This window comes from Procambarus clarkii, chromosome 4, assembly GCF_040958095.1.
Source record: "Procambarus clarkii isolate CNS0578487 chromosome 4, FALCON_Pclarkii_2.0, whole genome shotgun sequence".
Taxonomy (NCBI): domain Eukaryota; kingdom Metazoa; phylum Arthropoda; class Malacostraca; order Decapoda; family Cambaridae; genus Procambarus; species Procambarus clarkii.
Genome location: NC_091153.1, coordinates 23,408,764 through 23,428,603, shown reverse-complemented (window position 1 = coordinate 23,428,603; position 19,840 = coordinate 23,408,764).

Here is a 19,840-nt window from a genome sequence, read left to right as displayed (position 1 = left end):
TTCGTCTACCTAACCTACCTAACCTAACCTAACCTAGCTTTTTTTGGCTACCTAACCTAACCTTACCTATATATATAGGTTAGGTTAGGTTAGGTAGGGTTGGTTAGGTTCGGTCATATATCTACGTTAATTTTAACTCCAATAAAAAAAAATTGACCTCATACATAGAGAAAAGGGCTGCTTTATCATTTCATAAGAAAAAAATTATAGTAAATATATTAATTCAGGAAAACTTGGCTTATTAGGCAAATCGGGCCTTGAATAGTAGGCTGAGAAGTGAGTTCTGGCTACTAGGTACGACATATATATATATATATATATATATATATATATATATATATATATATATATATATATATATATATATATAATAATAATAATAATTGGGCCTTGCATAATTGGGCCTTGCATAGTATATATATATATATATATTAGTATATTTTTTGGTAGCAGTCTTTCCTGTAGACATATATTATTAAATATGACCGAAAAAGTAAGATTAATAATTCTAACACGAATTTTCTCAATCTTTCGTACATTACGCTTCACTGTTGGAGGTAAATAAAAAATCACTTCTCCAAAATTCATTTTTATTTCTAGTCTGACGCGACACGGGCGCGTTTCGTAAAACTTATTACATTTTCAAAGACTTCACAAATACACAACTGATTAGAACTTGCGTTTCCCTGATTTTATATCTACATTTGAGTGAGGTGGGAAGGATGATGTGGCATTAACACAAGACAGAACACTAGGGGATATTAATAGGGTATTAAAAGTATCAACACAAGACAGAACAGAAACAATGGGTATTGAATTGAAGTGTTTGTAGAAAGCCTATTGGTCCATATTTCTTGATGCTTCTATATTGGAGCGGAGTCTTGAGGTGGGTAGAATATAGTTGTGCAATAATTGGCTGTTGATTGCTGGTGTTGACTTCTTGATGTGTAGTGCCTCGCAAACGTCAAGCCGCCTGCTATCGCTTTACCTATCGATGATTTCTGTGTTGTTTACTAGGATTTCTCTGGCGATGGTTTGGTTATGGGAAGAGATTATATGTTCCTTAATGGAGCCCTGTTGCTTATGCATCGTTAAACGCCTAGAAAGAGATGTTGTTGTCTTGCCTATATACTGGGTTTTTTGGAGCTTACAGTCCCCAAGTGGGCATTTGAAGGCATAGACGACGTTAGTCTCTTTTAAAGCGTTCTGTTTTGTGTCTGGAGAGTTTCTCATGAGTAGGCTGGCCGTTTTTCTGGTTTTATAGTAAATCGTCAGTTGTATCCTCTGATTTTTGTCTGTAGGGATAACGTTTCTATTAACAATATCTTTCAGGACCCTTTCCTCCGTTTTATGAGCTGTGGAAAAGAAGTTCCTGTAAAATAGTCTAATAGGGGGTATAGGTGTTGTGTTAGTTGTCTCTTCGGAGGTTGCATGGCTTTTCACTTTCCTTCTTATGATGTCTTCGATGAAACCATTGGAGAAGCCGTTATTGACTAGGACCTGCCTTACCCTACAGAGTTCTTCGTCGACTTGCTTCCATTCTGAGCTGTGGCTGAGAGCACGGTCGACGTATGCGTTAACAACACTCCTCTTGTACCTGTCAGGGCAGTCGCTGTTGGCATTTAGGCACATTCCTATGTTTGTTTCCTTTGTGTAGACTGCGGTGTGGAAACCTCCGCCCTTTTCCATGACTGTTACATCTAGAAAAGGCAGCTTCCCATCCTTTTCCGTCTCGTAAGTGAAACGCAGCACGGAACTCTGCTCAAATGCCTCCTTCAGCTCCTGCAGATGTCTGACATCAGGTACCTGTGTAAAAATGTCGTCAACATACCTGCAGTATATGGCCGGTTTCAAGTTCATGTCGACTAAGACTTTTTGCTCGATGGTACCCATGTAGAAGTTTGCAAACAGGACACCTAGGGGAGAACCCATGGCGACCCCATCTACTTGCTTATACATGTGCCCATCCGGGCTCAAGAAGGGTGCCTCTTTAGTACAAGCTTGGAGTAGTTTCCTCAGAATACTTTCTGGCATGTCAAGAGGAGTACAGGCTGGATCACGATACACTCTGTCGGCTATCATTCCGATTGTCTCGTCCACAGGTACGTTGGTAAACAGCGATTCTACGTCCAACGAGGCTCTTATCCCTGTGGCCTGTGCGCCCCGCAGTAAGTCCACAAATTCCTTTGGAGACTTCAGGCTGAAGGCGCAAGGAACATAAGGAGTCAGCAGGCCGTTGAGTCGCTTCGCCAGTCTGTACGTGGGTGTGGGTATCTGGCTAATGATTGGCCGAAGTGGGTTTCCAGGCTTGTGCGTCTTGACATTTCCATACGCATATCCAGGTTTATATTCCCCAATGATCTTTGGCAGGTGGAGTCCGGATTTCTTGGCGTTCACAGTTTCGATCAGTTTGTTGACCTTTGCTTTTAATTCGGCTGTAGTGTCCTTCGTTACCCTTTGGAACTTAGTTTGGTCAGAGAGTATGATGTTCATTTTCGCCAGATATTCGTCTTTTTTAAGAATGACATATATTGGCGACTTGTCACCTCTCCTGACAACTATCTCCTTGTTCTCACGAAGGCTTTTAGCTGCCGCTTTAAGCTCGGGGGACAGTATGGTGCTTCTGTAGTTGCCTCGATTCTTTCCTCCTTCTGCAATAAGTTCTGCTTGTAAGGTATCTTTGGTAGTGACATTCTTTTGTGTCTCGAGGTCGAATATGTCGTCCAACAGAATGGACCTATGGCAATTCCACGACCAAGAGATGGCTTCCTGAACCTTGCAGGAATTAACCTCACTGAGGACCAAGTCACTCTCCTAAATCTGGGCATAAACTGTCATGTTATGTCCAGACCGAGTGAAATGGCCCGGAAAGTAGAGTTGGAAATTCTGTTGGACGACATATTCGACCTCGAGACACAAAAGAAGGTCACTACCAAAGATACCTTACAAGCAGAACTTATTGCAGAAGGAGGAAAGAATCGAGGCAACTACAGAAGCACCATACTGTCCCCCGAGCTTAAAGCGGCAGCTAAAAGCCTTCGTGAGAACAAGGAGATAGTTGTCAGGAGAGGTGACAAGTCGCCAATATATGTCATTCTTAAAAAAGACGAATATCTGGGGAAAATGAACATCATACTCTCTGACCAAACTAAGTTCCAAAGGGTAACGAAGGACACTACAGCCGAATTAAAAGCAAAGGTCAACAAACTGATCGAAACTGTGAACGCCAAGAAATCCGGACTCCACCTGCCAAAGATCATTGGGGAATATAAACCTGGATATGCGTATGGAAATGTCAAGACGCACAAGCCTGGAAACCCACTTCGGCCAATCATTAGCCAGATACCCACACCCACGTACAGACTGGCGAAGCGACTCAACGGCCTGCTGACTCCTTATGTTCCTTGCGCCTTCAGCCTGAAGTCTCCAAAGGAATTTGTGGACTTACTGCGGGGCGCACAGGCCACAGGGATAAGAGCCTCGTTGGACGTAGAATCGCTGTTTACCAACGTACCTGTGGACGAGACAATCGGAATGATAGCCGACAGAGTGTATCGTGATCCAGCCTGTACTCCTCTTGACATGCCAGAAAGTATTCTGAGGAAACTACTCCAAGCTTGTACTAAAGAGGCACCCTTCTTGAGCCCGGATGGGCACATGTATAAGCAAGTAGATGGGGTCGCCATGGGTTCTCCCCTAGGTGTCCTGTTTGCAAACTTCTACATGGGTACCATCGAGCAAAAAGTCTTAGTCGACATGAACTTGAAACCGGCCATATACTGCAGGTATGTTGACGACATTTTTACACAGGTACCTGATGTCAGACATCTGCAGGAGCTGAAGGAGGCATTTGAGCAGAGTTCCGTGCTGCGTTTCACTTACGAGACGGAAAAGGATGGGAAGCTGCCTTTTCTAGATGTAACAGTCATGGAAAAGGGCGGAGGTTTCCACACCGCAGTCTACACAAAGGAAACAAACATAGGAATGTGCCTAAATGCCAACAGCGACTGCCCTGACAGGTACAAGAGGAGTGTTGTTAACGCATACGTCGACCGTGCTCTCAGCCACAGCTCAGAAAGGAAGCAAGTCGACGAAGAACTCTGTAGGGTAAGGCAGGTCCTAGTCAATAACGGCTTCTCCAATGGTTTCATCGAAGACATCATAAGAAGGAAAGTGAAAAGCCATGCAACCTCCGAAGAGACAACTAACACAACACCTATACCCCCTATTAGACTATTTTACAGGAACTTCTTTTCCACAGCTCATAAAACGGAGGAAAGGGTCCTGAAAGATATTGTTAATAGAAACGTTATCCCTACAGACAAAAATCAGAGGATACAACTGACGATTTACTATAAAACCAGAAAAACGGCCAGCCTACTCATGAGAAACTCTCCAGACACAAAACAGAACGCTTTAAAAGAGACTAACGTCGTCTATGCCTTCAAATGCCCACTTGGGGACTGTAAGCTCCAAAAAACCCAGTATATAGGCAAGACAACAACATCTCTTTCTAGGCGTTTAACGATGCATAAGCAACAGGGCTCCATTAAGGAACATATAATCTCTTCCCATAACCAAACCATCGCCAGAGAAATCCTAGTAAACAACACAGAAATCATCGATAGATACAGCGATAGCAGGCGGCTTGACGTTTGCGAGGCACTACACATCAAGAAGTCAACACCAGCAATCAACAGCCAATTATTGCACAACTATATTCTACCCACCTCAAGACTCCGCTCCAATATAGAAGCATCAAGAAATATGGACCAATAGGCTTTCTACAAACACTTCTATTCAATACCCATTGTTTCTGTTCTGTCTTGTGTTGATACTTTTAATACCCTATTAATATCCCCCTAGTGTTCTGTCTTGTGTTAATGCCACATCATCCTTCCCACCTCACTCAAATGTAGATATAAAATCAGGGAAACGCAAGTTCTAATCAGTTGTGTATTTGTGAAGTCTTTGAAAATGTAATAAGTTTTACGAAACGCGCCCGTGTCGCGTCAGACTAGAAATAAAAATGAATTTTGGAGAAGTGATTTTTTATTTACCTCCAACAGTGAAGCGTAATGTACGAAAGATTGAGAAAATTCGTGTTAGAATTATTAATCTTACTTTTTCGGTCATATTTAATAATATATATATATATATATATATATATATATATATATATATATATATATATATATATATATATATATATATATATATATATATATATATATATATATATATATATATGTCGTACCTAGTAGCCAGAACTCACTTCTCAGCCTACTATTCAAGGCCCGATTTGCCTAATAAGCCAAGTTTTCCTGAATTAATATATTTACTATAATTTTTTTCTTATGAAATAATAAAGCAACCCTTTTCTCTATGTATGAGGTCAATTTTTTTTTATTGGAGTTAAAATTAACGTAGATATATGACCGAACCTAACCAACCCTACCTAACCTAACCTAACCTATATTTATAGGTAAGGTTAGGTTAGGTAGCCAAAAAAAGCTAGGTTAGGTTAGGTTAGGTAGGTTAGGTAGACGAAAAAACATTAATTCATGAAAACTTGGCTTATTAGGCAAATCAGGCCTTGAATAGTAGGCTGAGAAGTGCGTTCTGGCTATTAGGTACGACATATATATATATATATATATATATATATATATATATATATATATATGTCGTACCTAATAGCCAGAACGCACTTCTCAGCCTACTATGCAAGGCCCGATTTGCCTAATAAGCCAAGTTTTCCTGAATTAATATATTTTTCCTATTTTTTTTCTTATGAAATGATAAAGCTACCCATTTCATTATGCATGAGGTCAATTTTTTTTTATTGGAGTTAAAATTAACGTAGATATATGACCGAACCTAACCAACCCTACCTAACCTAACCTAACCTATCTATATCGGTTAGGTTAGGTTAGGTAGCAGAAAAAGTTTGGTTAGGTTAGGTTAGGTAGGTTAGGTAGTCGAAAAAACATTAATTCATGAAAACTATTCATGGCAAATTGGGCCATGCATAGTTGGCTGAGAAGTGCGTTCTGGCTACTAGGTACGACATATATATATATATATATATATATATATATATATATATATATATATATATATATATATATATATATATATATATATATATATATATATATATATATATATGACAATGTCAGACCACGGAGGAAAATTGAAACAGGAAATTTCCTTAAGTACTTTCGTATATTAAATACATCTTCAGAAGGACCTTCTGAAGATGTATTTAATATACGAAAGTACTTAAGGAAATTTCCTGTTTCAATTTTCCTCCGTGGTCTGACATTGTCACATTCTTAATCACGTGTTTATTTTCGTGATATACACACATATATATATATATATATATATATATATATATATATATATATATATATATATATATATATATATATATATATATATATATATATATATATATATATATATATATAACTTAAAACTCACACTCCATAAGTGACTCAAATCCATACTGCTAGGACCACTTTGTAATTGGTGTACAGGACCCCTTAACCACTCGACCATCTCGACCGGACAAATGATGATGGTATCCGAGGCTAATTCCTTATCATCCCGCCGGCGCTCTGACGGTAATCTTGGGCATGGTATTTTATCAAATCACCTCATTCTTTGGGGTATATTTTTTGGAGTGCCGGTGGGATGATGGAGAATTAGCCTCGGATACCATCACAGTGTCGCATATATATATATATATATATATATATATATATATATATATATATATATATATATAGAGAGAGAGAGAGAGAGAGAGAGAGAGAGAGAGAGAGAGAGAGAGAGAGAGAGAGAGAGAGAGAGAGAGAGAGAGAGAGAGAGAGAGAGAGAGAGAGAGAGAGAGAGAGAGAGAGAGAGAGAGAGAGAGAGAGAGAGAGAGAGAGAGAGAGAGAGAGAGAGAGAGAGAGAGAGAGATAGAGAGAGAGAGAGCTGGCAATAGGTGTACATGCGTTGCGTTTCTGTTTATCAAAAGCATACATACACTACTTTATTCCTTCAACACTGGCCTCGATAAATTACAATTTAAATAAAAATATATATTTTTGTTTGCACTATATATCAAAACAAAGTTTTTACACGTCTTCCACCTATCCCTCCTCCCCCCCCCTGTCTATCCCCAATCACGTCGTAAAAATAAGAGAGAATGGAAAACATTTAGTGAGGAAGAGCCACGTGATAAGAATTGCGAGGAGAGATGCAAAAACCACTTGCAACATTGCATATTTTCAAATGGATCATTTTTTCGACTTTCAGTTTAGTATCTACAACCTCCTAACACTGTTATGCATTTCTCAGTGTTGTTCTTGAACGAGACAGATTCATCGATTCAGAAATCTGAATTAGTCCTGCAGCGTAAAATATTTATTTAGGCCGTAGTGCACTTCAGCTGTAAATATCTGCCCAAAAGGCTATGCGTGTTAGTGACTTTGCAGGAATGTACAAATAACAATCTTTTGTAATCTCACCAACCCATTGTACCTTATCTTGAATAAGTTATTATTATTATTATTATTATTATTATTATTATTATTATTATTATTATTATTATTATTATTATTATTATTATTATTATTATTATTATTATTATTTTTATTATATAACAAGTGAGTGCCTTGTTGTTGCGGTGGGTGCGTGGGGCTGCGGACTGCTCCCCACAACAGCACTTCTTGATCAAGTTATCGCAAGACGAGCCTGGTCCCAGGTTGAGCTTGGAGAGAAGAACAACTCTAAGAACCATGTCCAGGTAAACTTAAGGTTAACACCGTACTAAATGCGTGACGTTAACAATTACTGGCAAATAGGATTTTATATTGACGTGTCCTGAACAGACTAACAAATTGATCAGACACTTCCCAGAGAGGAATAAGTCGATATAAATTGATATTATGAGATGTCTTCCAGAGAGTTAACTCGCCAGGCTTCGTTGTTAGCGGTAGGAGATAGCGAATGATTGGTTATTTCTGTGATAAAATCGTTATCGCGGAGATAAATCTCTTTATTAGGATTAGATGTGGATAGTGAGGCATAGGAAGTGTCCCTTGTGAGGGTCACCACAACCTTCTCACAAAATGGCTGCCATGTGATAGTGACTGTGTGAAACTGATCATGAAAGAAAACGTAGATGACCTGTGTGTGGTTGCCTGAAATGTGAAAGGAAAAAAATAATATTTTTACTGATGGATATTTTATTTATAAACAGTATATTTAAGAGGATAAAACTTAAATATATGTTTCATTCACATTGTACCACAACATCAGGAACTGTTTCTTTGAATAAAACAGACCCCATCACTTGGCGTAGTTGATGTTTCCACCGTGTCCTATGGTATATCAGTGGGGAGAAGTTTCCCTCGCATACATGACTGGAAGTGTTGCTTGTAGAGGGCTGTGTGTATGGAAGTGTTGCTTGTAGAGGGCTGTGTGTATGGAAGTGTTGCTTGTAGAGGGCTGTGTGTATGGAAGTGTTGCTTCAAGAGGGCTGTGTGTATGGAAGTGTTGCTTCTAGAGGGCTGTGTGTATGGAAGTGTTGCTTGTAGAGGGCTGTGTGTATGGAAGTGTTGCATGTAGAGGGCTGTGTGTATGGAAGTGTTGCTTGTAGAGGGCTGTGTGTATGGAAGTGTTGCTTGTAGAGGGCTGTGTGTATGGAAGTGTTGCTTCTAGAGGGCTGTGTGTATGGAAGTGTTGCTTGTAGAGGGCTGTGTGTATGGAAGTGTTGCTTGTAGAGGGCTGTGTGTATGGAAGTGTTGCTTCTAGAGGGCTGTGTGTATGGAAGTGTTGCTTCTAGAGGGCTGTGTGTATGGAAGTGTTGCTTGTAGAGGGCTGTGTGTATGGAAGTGTTGCATGTAGAGGGCTGTGTGTATGGAAGTGTTTCTTGTAGAGGGCTGTGTGTATGGAAGTGTTTCTTGTAGAGGGCTGTGTGTATGGAAGTGTTTCTTGTAGAGGGCTGTGTGTATGAAAGTGCTGCTTGTAGAGGGCTGTGTGTATGAAAGTGCTGCTTGTAGAGGGCTGTGTGTATGGAAGTGTTGCTTGTAGAGGGCTGTGTGTATGGAAGTGTTGCATGTAGAGGGCTGTGTGTATGGAAGTGTTGCTTGTAGAGGGCTGTGTGTATGAAAGTGCTGCTTGTAGAGGGCTGTGTGTATGGAAGTGTTGCCTGTAGAGGGCTGTGTGTATGGAAGTGTTGCTTGTAGAGGGTTTTGTGTATGGAAGTGTTTCTTGTAGAGGGCTGTGTGTATGGAAGTGTTGCTTGTAGAGGGCTGTGTGTATGGAAGTGTTGCTTATAGAGGACTTTGTGTATGGAAGTGTTGCTTGTAGAGGGCTGTGTGTATGGAAGTGTTGCTTGTAGAGGGCTGTGTGTATGGAAGTGTTGCTTGTAGAGGGCTGTGTGTATGGAAGTGTTGCTTATAGAGGACTTTGTGTATGGAAGTGTTGCTTGTAGAGGGCTGTGTGTATGGAAGTGTTGCTTGTAGAGGGCTGTGTGTATGGAAGTGTTGCTTATAGAGGGCTGTGTGTATGGAAGTGTTGCTTATAGAGGACTTTGTGTATGGAAGTGTTGCTTGTAGAGGGCTGTGTGTATGGAAGTGTTGCTTATAGAGGACTTTGTGTATGGAAGTGTTGCTTGTAGAGGGCTGTGTGTATGGAAGTGTTGCTTGTAGAGGGCTGTGTGTATGGAAGTGTTGCTTGTAGAGGGCTGTGTGTATGGAAGTGTTGCTTGTAGAGGGCTGTGTGTATGGAAGTGTTGCTTGTAGAGGGCTGTGTGTATGGAAGTGTTGCTTGTAGAGGGCTGTGTGTATGGAAGTGTTGCTTATAGAGGACTTTGTGTATGGAACTGCTTGCTTGCAAAGGGCTTCCTTCCCGTTAGTGATGGCAAGTTTTTTATCTTCCTTGTTTTTTATCTTCCTTGTTTTTTATCTTCCTAATTAGCTCATTTACTTAATTAACCAAATAATTCTGCCTGAAAAAAATGGACTCCATTATGTAACATGTATACATGTATCTGTTTAATAACGTTTCACTTCCACTGCCATCAGGGACCGAATCCACTTTGTCTCAATATCCAGACCTGTTCAAATGTCATTTTTAGGATTGTATACAAAATACAAATGTTGTCATATATTTTGGTCATAATCAATCAACAATGGGTGTTCGGGCATAGTGATGCCACCACTATCATGGTGGTGCATGCTACTATCACTATCATATGGATGCCACCATAGCCTCCAGCCCAAGCTGTAAGTGAAATTCTTATGTTGATTTTAGAAAGTCAATATTTGACATATACACAAGACAACCAACTGACAGGATAAATATTTCATACAGTATAATAACAAATTGCTATTTCACAATTTTGCACATATATAAATGAATGTTATCTATTGTGCGTTAGTGTACAGTTAGGCCTGTGTGAGGTCACGTCAGGTGCTTCGTTGACATTGATTTAGGGAGGGAGGGAATTATCAGGGGAAAGCGCCAAGCCATTACGACTATATAGCATTGGGAAGGGGTCAGGATAAGGATTTGGGATGGGTCCAGGAGGGAGAAGGAATGGTTCCCAACCACTTGGATGGTCGGGGATTGAACGCCGACCTGCATGAAGCGAGACAGTCGCTCTACCGTCCAGTTCATGTGGTTGTTTTAGGGAGTGTTTACAACACAGGCCAGAAGTGAATGAAGCATGTTTCGAGTCATGGCTTCGGACAGTGTCAAGTGGGCGACATGTCAAATACTTCCTCGAGGAGATTTTAATAAGTGAACCCGACGGTCCTTTGTTTCCTTGATGGGGTGACCTTCTTGGACACACTTCTGAAATCTTCGTGAATAACGCAAGTGTCTTTTTGCCTTCAGAAGATTTTAGAGAGTCAATATTTGACATATACACAAGACAACCAACTGACAGGAGAAATATTTCATACAGTATAATAACAAATTGCTTTTTCACAATTTTGCACATATATAAATGAATGTTATCTATTGTGTTATCTATCGAGTGACGTGAGCCGCGGGGATCCTCGGAATCTCCACAAGGTAAACTGTCCTTTCGAATAACACATCGTAATTTGACGTCAAAATCACCACAACGGACTAAATATGCTGTACTATAAATAATTCACGTTTTCTATGCGTGGGTCCTTCGGTTATGTTAGTTTCAAGCAATTTCGTACATTATTTTCTGTCCTTCGTGACAACTGGAGAAAACGGGGTGTTGTGTTACTGATGTCAGCAGCACGTGGTCACTAACGCAGATGCAGGATAATGTTAAGGTTAACTAATGTATTTTTAGAGACTCTAGCTCTTGGACCGGTGTCACAGAGCGTGACATGTCACAAATATTCCTGTGGCTCTGTGAATTGTTGTTAGACTTCGTAAGATCATTCTTTGCTCTGCATTCAATTTATATGTATAAAAGATAATATATGTCTGTCGGTCTGTCCAAGGTTCGAGGCTAGACGCATGGAGTTAGCCTCACCCAACTTTGCAAGATGACACCTAGTTGGTATGGAAGTGTCATAGCCCAGTCGGGAATGGCCGAAGTGACACACTTTAAGAAATATCGGTATGTATACCCTGGAAACACAAACCGTAACTGTCTCTATTTTCCGCTTGTTACAACTTGTAATAAAGTTGTTACATCTTGGCCCAACGTGTTTATGATGTATTACAACGTTGTTACAAACTTTCTATATTGGTTGTTATAACTGGTTAGGAGGTGTTAAAACTTGTTCGAACGTTGAACCAACGTCGTAGTTTCGGTGTGTGTTTGGCGGGTAGTGACCCCCACTCCCTCTCTCATGTGATTTTCACGATGTCAGGTTGAAATAGAGTTTATGTTTTCCGTAGAGTTATTTCGCAGTTTCAGTGTTTCATATGGTAGAAATTTTCTCAGAGGGTAAGGTGAAGGAGATGGAGAGAAGAAAGGAGAAGGGGACTGAGGCGAGGTAAGGGGAAGAAGATGAAGAGAGAGAGAGAGAGGGAGGAGGTATGGAAGAGAGAAGAGATGGGGCTGAGAGACCCAAATGCACCCGGACACTCCATCTAGTGCTTTACATATCACAGAAGTAGAGAAACAAGAAAACAAATTTCCTCACATCACCGTATGATATAGGCAGGTTGATGTAAACACACGCGCGCGCCTACACACACACACACACACACACACACACACACACACACACACACACACACACACACACACACACACACACACACACACACACACACACACACACACACACACACACACATACACACACACACACACACACACACAGGCTGGCCAACATACGAACGGCATTCAGAAACTTGTGTAAAGAATCATTCAGAACTTTGTATACCACATATGTCAGGCCAATCCTGGAGTATGCAGCCCCAGCATGGAGTCCATATCTAGTCAAGGATAAGACTAAACTGGAAAAGGTTCAAAGGTTTGCCACCAGACTAGTACCCGAGCTGAGAGGTATGAGCTACGAGGAGAGACTACGGGAATTAAACCTCACTTCGCTGGAAGACAGAAGAGTTAGGGGGGACATGATCACCACATTCAAGATTCTGAAGGGGATTGATAGGGTAGATAAAGACAGTCTATTTAACACAAGGGGAACACGCACAAGGGGACACAGGTGGAAACTGAGTGCCCAAATGAGCCACAGAGATATTAGAAAGAACTTTTTTAGTGTCAGAGTGGTTGACAAATGGAATGCATTAGGAAGTGATGTGGTGGAGGCTGACTCCATACACAGTTTCAAGTGTAGATATGACAGAGCCCGATAGGCTCATGAATCTGTACACCTGTTGATTGACGGTTGAGAGGCGGGACCAAAGAGCCAGAGCTCAACCCCCGCAAACACAACTAGGTGAGTACAACTAGGTGAGTACACACACACACACACACACACACACACACACACACACACACACACACACACACACACACACACACACACACACACACACACAGGACGACCTGGACAAGCTGGAAGAATGGTCTAGAAAATGGCTGCTAAAGTTCAACTCAGGAAAGTGTAAAGTAATAAAATTAGGCGAAGGGAGCAGAAGGCTGAACACAAGGTACCATCTGGGAGGTGAAATCCTGCAAGAGTCAAATAGAGAGAAAGATCTGGGGGTCGATATCACACCGAACCTGTCCCCAGAGGCCCACATCAAAAGGATATCATCAGCGGCATATGCTAGACTGGCCAATATAAAAACTGCCTTTAGAAACTTGTGTAAGAAATCATTCAGGACCCTGTATACCACTTATGTAAGACCAATCCTGGAGTATGCAGCTCCAGCCTGGAGTCCATACCTAGTTAAACACAAGACAAAGTTAGAGAAGATTCAGAGGTCTGCCACCAGACTGGTCCCGGAACTGCGAGGAATGAGTTACGAGGAAAGGCTAAGGGTGCTGAACTTCACAACCCCAGAAAACAGAAGAGTAAGGGGAGACATGACAGCCACCTACAAAATTCTCAGGGGAATTGACAGGGTGGACAAAGACAAACTCTTTAGCGCGGGTGGAACACGAACAAGGGGACACAGGTGGAAACTTAGTACCCAGATGAGCCACAGAGACGATAGAAAGAATTTTTTCAGTGTCAGAGTAGTTAACAAATGGAATGCATTAAGTAGTGTTGTGGTCGAGGCAGACTCCATACACAGTTTCAAATATAGGTATGATAGAGCCCAATAGGCTCAGGAATCTGTACACCAGTTGATTGACAGTTGAGAGGTGGGACCAAAGAGCCAGAGCTCAACCCCCGCAAACATAACTAGGTGAGTACAACTAGGTGAGTACACACACACACACACACACACACACACACACACACACACACACACACACACACACACACACACACACACACACACACACACACACACACACACACACACACACACACACACACACACACACACACACACACACACACACACACACACACACACACACTAACTCACACACAAGCAAATGCAATGTAATGAAGATAGGGGTAGGAAGCAGGAGACCAGGTACAAGGTATCATTTGGGAGATGAAATACTTCAAGAGTCAGAGAGAGAGAGAAAGACCTGGGGGTTAATATCACGCCAGACCTGTCCCCTGAAGCTCATATCATGAGGATAACATCAGCGGCATATGCCAAGTTGGCTAACAAAAGAACAGCCTTTAGAAACTTGAGTAAGGAATCTTTCAGAACTTTGTATACCACATATGTGAGACCAATCCTGGAGTATGCGGCTCCTGCATGGAGTTCATATCTAGTCAAGCATAAGACTAAACTGGAAAAGGTTCAAAGGTTGGCCACCAGACTACTACCAGAACTGAGGGGTATGAGCTACGAGGAGAGACTACGGGAATTAAACCTCACGTCACTGAGAGACAGAAGAGTTAGAAGGGTCATGATCACCATATACAAGATACTCAGAGGAATTGATAGGGTAGATAAGGACAGACTATTTACCACAAGGGGCACACGGACTAGGGGACTCAGGTAGAAATTGAGTGCCCAAATGAGCCATAGAGACGTTAGAAGGAACTTTTTCAGTGTCAGAGTAGTAGACAAACGGAATACATTAGGAAGTGATGTGGTGGAGGCTGACTCCATATACAGCTTCAAGTGTAGATATGATAGAGCCCAATAGGCTCAGGAACCTGTACATTAGTTGACTGACAGTTAAGAGGCGGGACCAAAGAGCCAGAGCTCAACCCCCGCAAGCACAATTTGGTGAGTACAATTAGGTAACTACACATAACTAGATGGAGTACCCAGCTTCGCCCAGGTCTCTCTACCCTCCTCCCCTCTCTCAGAACTCTTCCCTCCCATCCCCTGCTCCCCTTCATCTTCCCTTCTTTCCCCTTTCTGTCTTTCTCCTCCTCTCTTCCACTCTCCGACAACACTCCCACTCTGACTCTTCTCACCCCCTCGATCCCTCCCTCCTCCCCTTCCCCCTCTTTCACCTCTCCATCTTTCTCCCCCTCTTTCCTCCCATCTCTTCCAACATCCCTCTCTCTCTCTTTTCGTCTCTCCCTCTACCCTTCCTCTCTTTCTCTTACCCTCAGAAAATTTAATGTTACGAAGCACTGAAAACAAATAACAAATAACTCTATTCTAAAAAAACATCTTCAATTTCAGAAATTTCATGAAAATTTCATGAAAATCGCATGGAATCACTATAGACGGCCCTATTAATTATAAGAATGGCACTGAGGCCGACCCTTACTGACCTATGACACTCCAATACCCCCAATGTGTCATCTTGGAAGGTTTGATTAGACGAACCCCAGACATCAGACATCCAATCTTGGAGGGAGACAGACAAACACACATTTTGTCATAGTTATAGACTGATCACTAAGCATGATTGTATATGCCTGTTAAGGCCCTGGATAATTACAGAGCCTGGCACCAACAACCTCAGTAACGACATAGGCAGTGATTTCAAGCCCATCCACTCTACCCTCGCTCTTGTCCACCCTTACGCAAGCCACCCTAGCTCACCCTCACCCTCACTCACCCTCACCCTCACCCTCGCTCACCCTCACCCTAGCTCACCCTCACCCTCGCTCACCCTCACCCTCGCTCACCCTCACCCGCCTCCTCCGAGTCCTCTTCATGTAGCCATTCTTTATTCCTCTAACCATATTTCTCTCTCATGAATTTCAGGCATTTTTGACCTGCTTCAGGGGTCATTTGGTCTAAGAAACTGCTGCTGTTGACGACATTTTTTGCTTACTTAAATTATCCTCCTCATCCCACTATCCCTCATCACCCCCCCCCCCCTCATCCTCCCCTCCCCACCTGCGTCCCTAGCAAGATGGGCAGGACCGGCCTCAGGGCCCACACTGTCTACAGTGGTTACATGGGTGGGACTAATCCAGGGAGCCAGATTCACGAAGCAGTTACGCAAGCACTTACGAACCTGAACATGTTTTCTCAATCTTTGGCGGCTTTGTTTACAATTATTAATTAGTTAATGAGCTCCAAAGCACCAGGAGGTTGTTTATAACAATAACAACAGTTGATTGACAAGTTTTCATGTTTGTAAACTGTTTAATAAATATAAACAAAGCCGTCAAAGATTGAGGAAAGATGAACACGTTCATAAGTACTTGCGTAACTGCTTCGTGAATCTGGGCCGTGACCACCTACGGGAGGGAAGGTAATCCTCCTACTGCCTTTACTACAATATTTCCCTTAACCAAGTCTCCTCCTCCTTGACCCAACACTTCATTAACTCTTATTCATTTAATCATATTTTTTGTCGTGCTGTTTATGTGCCTTTCTATTTACTTTTTTTATTTATTTTGTTGTATTTCTTGTTAATGGTCTCTCATTCGTGTTCGTCCTGTTTACATTTCCAGGTCCTGTTTTTTGTTTAGTTGGCCGGCGTTGATGACTCCCTGTTGTTCCTCCCGTTATTTTCACGCTGTTACTCTTATTGTTAAAGGTGTTGTGGAGTAATTACCCCGAGTGTAGCCGGGCGGCTCAGGGCTATTTGCCACTAAAAAAGTATAATGAGAGCTACGAGGATATTTTATGTGTGTGGAGCGTGAGGTACACACAGGAACACCCACGACCAAGGCTGTGTTATGTGTGTGGAGCGTGAGGTACACACAGGAACACCCACGACCAAGGCTGTGTTATGTGTGTGGAGCGTGAGGTACACACAGGAACACCCGCGACCAAGGCTGTGTTATGTGCGTGGAGCGTGAGGTACACACAGGAACACCCGCGACCAAGGCTGTGTTATGTGTGTGGAGCGTGAGGTACACACAGGAACACCCACGACCAAGGCTGTGTTATGTGCGTGGAGCGTGAGGTACACACAGGAACACCCGCGACCAAGGCTGTGTTATGTGTGTGGAGCGTGAGGTACACACAGGAACACCCGCGACCAAGGCTGTGTTATGTGTGTGGAGCGTGAGGTACACACAGGAACACCCACGACCAAGGCTGTGTTATGTGCGTGGAGCGTGAGGTACACACAGGAACACCCGCGACCAAGGCTGTGTTATGTGTGTGGAGCGTGAGGTACACACAGGAACACCCACGACCAAGGCTGTGTTATGTGATGTGTCTCAAGTTAAAATGATCCCAGTTATGGGAGATATGCAATGTTAAAAATTATTTTAGGTGTGTTGGCGAGCGCGCGCACGCGCTAACTCTGTCAACTCTCCTAATGAGCTTCATATTGCAACAAAACTCTACAATTCTTCATTACCCCGTTCAACAAGTGTTGCATCTTGTGAATAGTTCAGCAGGGATGGAGCAACTATTCCATGCCATATGGGTATTAAAATATTCTGATATCCTGCAGTTTATATTGTTTTGCGTTCTGGATATACAGTCGTGGATCCCGGGATAAATTCCCGACCGAGACAGAAATGGTTGCAATGTTTCCTTTCACCTGATGGTTCTGTTCACCCAGCAGTAAATACTAGGTAAGGCAACTATTGTGGGGTTGCATCCTGGGGAGGGTCAGTGGTCCCACCTTAAGGGGGGACCACCATACAAGCCTAAAGTATAGATGTATCTAATAGCCAGAACTGCACAATTTGGCCTCGTAAGCAAAACCCAGTTTGCCTAACAGGCAGAAAGATTTTAATTTTTTTGAAATATTTATTTCCAATCTGGTTCTATCTCAACATCATTAATATAAATATTAGGAGCTTGAATTATGGATTTTTATGTTAGTTGAGGAAGGTTAGGTTAGGCCAGGTTAGGTATGATCAAATTTCTGTTAGTTTGGACGCAAATTAATTTTTTTTAATCATTTATGTACTGAACATGTCCCCCTTGCTCTACCCTGCCATGTACTGAACTCTTCGTCACTGTTGTCTCACAACTCCCCACCACACCTGCCTCACAACTCCCCACACACCTGCCTCACAACTCCCCACCACACCTGCCTCACAACTCACCACCACACCTGCCTCAACTCACCACCACACCTGCCTCACAACTCCCCACCACACCTGCCTCACAACTCCCCACACACCTGCCTCACAACTCACCACCACACCTGCCTCACAACTCACCACCACACCTGCCTCACAACTCCCCACCACACCTGCCTCACAACTCCCCACCACACCTGCCTCACAACTCACCACCACACCTGCCTCACAACTCCCCACCACACCTGCCTCACAACTCACCACCACACCTGCCTCACAACTCCCCACCACACCTGCCTCACAACTCACCACCACACCTGCCTCACAACTCCCCACCACACCTGCCTCACAACTCCCCACCACACCTGCCTCACAACTCACCACCACACCTGCCTCACAACTCCCCACCACACCTGCCTCACAACTCACCACCACACCTGCCTCACAACTCCCCACCACACCTGCCTCACAACTCCCCACCACACCTGCCTCACAACTCCCCACCACACCTGCCTCACAACTCCCCACCACACCTGCCTCACAACTCCCCACCACACCTGCCCCTCACTACACACTCCCCTCACAACTCTCCCACCATAAACAACACCCCTCAGGATGGGTCATTAAGAGAACAGGTGGACGCCTCACGCCTCATTGACGCCTCGGTCACACATCACAGTGTAATCACCTCATGAATAATTACCTTAGTGAGTGTTGGTGAGGCGGAGCGCGGCCACGTTGCTCTCAACACGTGTGAGTGAGGGCGGGGATCACCTTACACTGGCATTGTAGGGAGGGGGAGGGGGTGTAAGGCTTACCTAGGCGTTGTGGGAGGGGGGAGGGGGTGTAAGGCTTACCTAGGAGTTGTGGGGGGGGGGAGGAGGGGCTTAACCTTGGCCAGGTGTTGGTGCTGGGAAGGGAAGGGAACTGTGAGGAGGAAGCGCCAAGTCATTACGACAATAAAGCACTTGGAAAGGGGTCAGGATAAGGATTTGGGATGGGACGGGGGGAAAGAAATGGTGCCCAACCACTTTGACGGTCGGGGATTGAACGCCGACCTGCATGAAGCGAGACCGTCGCTCTACCGTCCAGCCCAAGTGGTTGGGTGTTGGTGCTAGGAGATGATTAAGCCTATTAGAGGTGAGCTATATATAATGGTTCTCGGGGTTCAGTAGGTTGTGTCAGGAAGGGAAAGCAAATACAAAAATGGAGGGAGTGGAGGAAACACAGAGGACAAGGGACAGAAGAACACCGGAATATATACAACTGGGTCAGGAATGACTATATACATATATGACGCCATGAATATTATATTGCTGCCAAAGCAAAGAAACAACAGAAATTCCTTCATAGTCTTATAAGATGGAAAATGACTGTGAATGACCATGTGACAAGGTGATGAAAAAGGTGAGATCAGTGTCTTGAGGTTATCTTGAGATGATTTCGGGGCTTAGCGTCCCCGCGGCCCAGTCCTCGACCAGGCCTCCTTTCTGTTACACACCCCATGGAAGCAGCCCGTAGCAGCTGTCTAACTCCCAGGTGCCTATTTACTGCTAGGTGAACAGGGGAATCAGGGTGAAAAAAACATTTTGCCCATTTGTCTCCGTCTCCACCGATGATCGAACCCAGGACCTCTGGACTACGAATCCAAAGCGCTGTCCACTCAGCTGTCAGGCGCCCTATACAGAACAGCTGCCAGAGGTAGACGAGGAAGCAGCCCTTGATGAGAGACCATTACATATTGAGGTAACAGCAGAGGAAGTAAGAATACAGCCACCACCACTTGCTGTAACTGAAGCTACTGAGCCAGATAGAGTATCACCAAGGATGTTAAAGTAAGCAGCACAGGCCCTCAGCATAACTCTAGCACTAGTCTATAATGAGTCACTTAC